We start from the raw sequence: 3,337 nt of genomic DNA on the forward strand, positions 1-3,337 counted from the left end.
TTAAGCTTTATAAAATTATGAAAAATGATATTTAAGCTTAAATAATTATTAAAAGTCTAAGTTTTTAATTTGAGAATTTTGTATTAAGGTTTGGTTTAATTCGAGATTAAAACGTAGTGATACGCCTTATTTAAAGATTAATTTAAAAGTCATCGATTTAAGCTAAATAAAAAAATATGAGAGAATTCATGTAAGCTTAAATAATTATTTGGGATATGTTAGAGTCAATGAAATAAAGAAAAAGTTAAAAACGTGAAATTTTACGTCTAGGGGTAAAACGATCATTTTACACCTAGAAATTAGTAAACGCATGGCAGTGCCCTGAATGCTGTTTTATGTGCTAATATGATTATTTCAAATGTTTATGAAGTTTTATGACATGGATTTTAAATGTTTACGATTTATTATGTCAAAATGTTATTTTATAAGGTTATGATTTAATATGTTGAAATGTTTATTTTAAATGTTTAAGATTTAAATGCATATTTTAAATGTTTATGATGTTGAAATGTTTAATTAAAAGATTTATGGATTTTTATATGTTGAAAGGTTTATTTTAAAATGTTTATGGATTTTTATGAGGAAACGATAACGTTAAAAGATATGTTGCATGCTTGTTTTTAAAAAGAAAAGGATATTAAATGCATGATTTTTGTAAAGTGATGATAATATGAAACGTTGAAGGAAGTGAAGTAATTGTAACTAATACGATGATATGTTGGAAATGTCGTAAGGGTTATGGTCCCAGTGGGAGCCCAATGATCGTGTTTCCTTGGATACAGATATGTATATGTATATGATCATATGCTTTGGGATAACGTGAAGGGAAAAGGCCCCAGAGGGAGCCCATTTTCGGGAAAAGGTCCCAGAGGGAGCCCATGCGTGGGAAAAAGCCCCAAAGGGAGCCCGTCTATGGGAGAAGGCCCCCGAAGCAGCCCCGACGACCGTATTTCCATATTATAAGGATAGGCCAAGGCCCAGTTGACCGGTGAGAGTGTTGCTGGTGTCCCCGCCGCCCAGTACTGTGGTTACATATAGATGGATCCATCGCCCAACACGTAGACGTAGACGTAGATGAACACGAAAGTCACAATTAACGATCTGAATTCAATGAAAAGAAAATAGAATACATATATGTTGATGATAATATGTATATGAATATGTTGAGGATAACATGAATATGTTTATAAAAATTTTTATGCGAAAGGATCATGAAAATGTTTTTAAAGTTTATGCATCATAAAAATGTTTACGAAAATGTTCATGTTTAAAGTTTATGCATTTTCATGAAAACGATATTTTAAGTACAAGTATTTTTCACTGTTGCATGTGATTTTATACGTATTACTTGTTATCAAGATTATGGTGTGTTGAGTCTTTAGACTCACTAGGTGTGATTGATGCAGGTGTTTATGATATTAATTTTATGGGAGGTCTTGATGGTTGACCTGACTGGACTGAAGGTGCACACAACCTGAGGACCAGCGCTTCTAGCTTTCCGCATTTATGATTATGATTTATGTTAACGATTTTTACGACTTTTTATTTATGCTTTTGAGGGATTTTGAGAGATTATAGTATGGGCTGTATTTCTCAAATATATAGTTGATTGTTTTATTTTAAAATGGTTCCAAAATATTTTATGGTTCGGCTGAATGCTATGTGAGGTTTGAAAAAAAAATTTCTAGCACGTTTTAAGGAAAAGAAAGTCAGACGGTTCATATATGAACTAATTTTAAATCATACATAAAAGCGTAAATTTTATCAGCACTAATATTTTTATTTGTCAACTTAACAAATGAGCTAAACTCGAACTTACGAGCCACCTAAACAAGCCGAGCTCGAGTTCGCTAGCGTATCAACGAACATGTTTGCAGGCTCCCGAGCCAAATATCCTTAGGCTTGAGCTTTGTTTGATTAAATTATCGAGCTCGAAATCGAGCTTGAGCTTGACTTGATATGATTAACAAACGAACTCAAACGAGCTTTTTATCGAGCTGAGCTCTGAATAGCTCGCAAACGTTTTGGTTCGTTTACATTCCCAGATACACCCAACATTTACGATAAGGAAAGTTTGTTGTTGTTTCGATTGTGTTTCCTCCTTTATCTGTATGTTTCTTTTGATAATATTATTTACTATTGTGTCCAAGTGAAATGCAACTCAATTTATATGGCATACGGATATTCATGTGTAGTAGCATCATCACATTACTTGTATTTTCGACCAGGAGCACAAACTAACATTAGAGCATGTTATTATTTCCACTATAACCTAAGTTGTACTGTTTCATGTCCCTGATTTTCGAATTATGTTGTCAAAAACGTAAGGGCATGTAAAAACTGTTAGAGTAGATGCCCTGCAAGCCAACGGTTGGCTAGCGAATTTATTGACTCAAGTGTAATAAACAATCTTTATTTTAATATAATTTAACTTTTCATGGTTTTAGTTTACTTTATCTGTATACCCATGCAATCAGCATAGATAAAGTCCTCGATTATATTTTAATACAAATGAATCGTAATTCGATGTTGAAACTCATTTGTAAACACTGTATAATCTAAATTCGTTCCTAGTCGATTCAGCCGCCTAAAACAGGGATAAAGGTCGCTTGAACTCGAGACTAGCATCTGTGATGTTGTGTACTGCGTTTCTTGGTAAGGGCAAAGAGATGTCCAAACATGCAGATGGGTAGTCATATGATGATTATGCCGAACAACCCTCTCTCGGACTTTCCAAGTGGTTATCATTCATCGAGAGGATAAGTCCGTGGTTATGATTGTACACCATTAGTCCTTACGACCCGGGACAACACTGAGGCTCTATATGCTAGGGCTGTGCTTTGACTCGTTTACCGGCTCCAGGAGAGTCATCAGGTGGCGAGATTGGGTACAGTTGCGACACATATAGGAGCTAGTGCATTGTAGTTGGGGATTCACCGCTCACCTACGGGTGTGGATATCCTATGTGATCTGATGAAATAATAGTACGTGGAATCTCTGGCCAGAGTATGAGATGTACGTTGGAGAAGGAGTTTTCCAATAGTACATGCGATGCCACTATTATATGTGTCACATAGTTATCGAATTGATATGCAACCCTCGATGAACCAATAGTTGCAGATTCGATCGGGATATATGAGATGAAGGGACCGTACTGTACGCTAATCATAATCGACTGGTTCTTGCAGGCACTATCAGTGATACCTAGGGGATCATGGGGCGATGCTACTAGACGCTCTTACCATGATCCGATGGGTGCAATCAGAAATGAGTTCTGACATTCTTGATCAAGGTGTTGATGAAAAGAATGGGGCTAACTAGGGTAAGCCCGAATAAA

The sequence above is a fragment of the Primulina huaijiensis genome, chromosome 7 (genome assembly GCF_012295235.1).
Source record: "Primulina huaijiensis isolate GDHJ02 chromosome 7, ASM1229523v2, whole genome shotgun sequence".
Classification (NCBI taxonomy): Eukaryota; Viridiplantae; Streptophyta; class Magnoliopsida; order Lamiales; family Gesneriaceae; genus Primulina; species Primulina huaijiensis.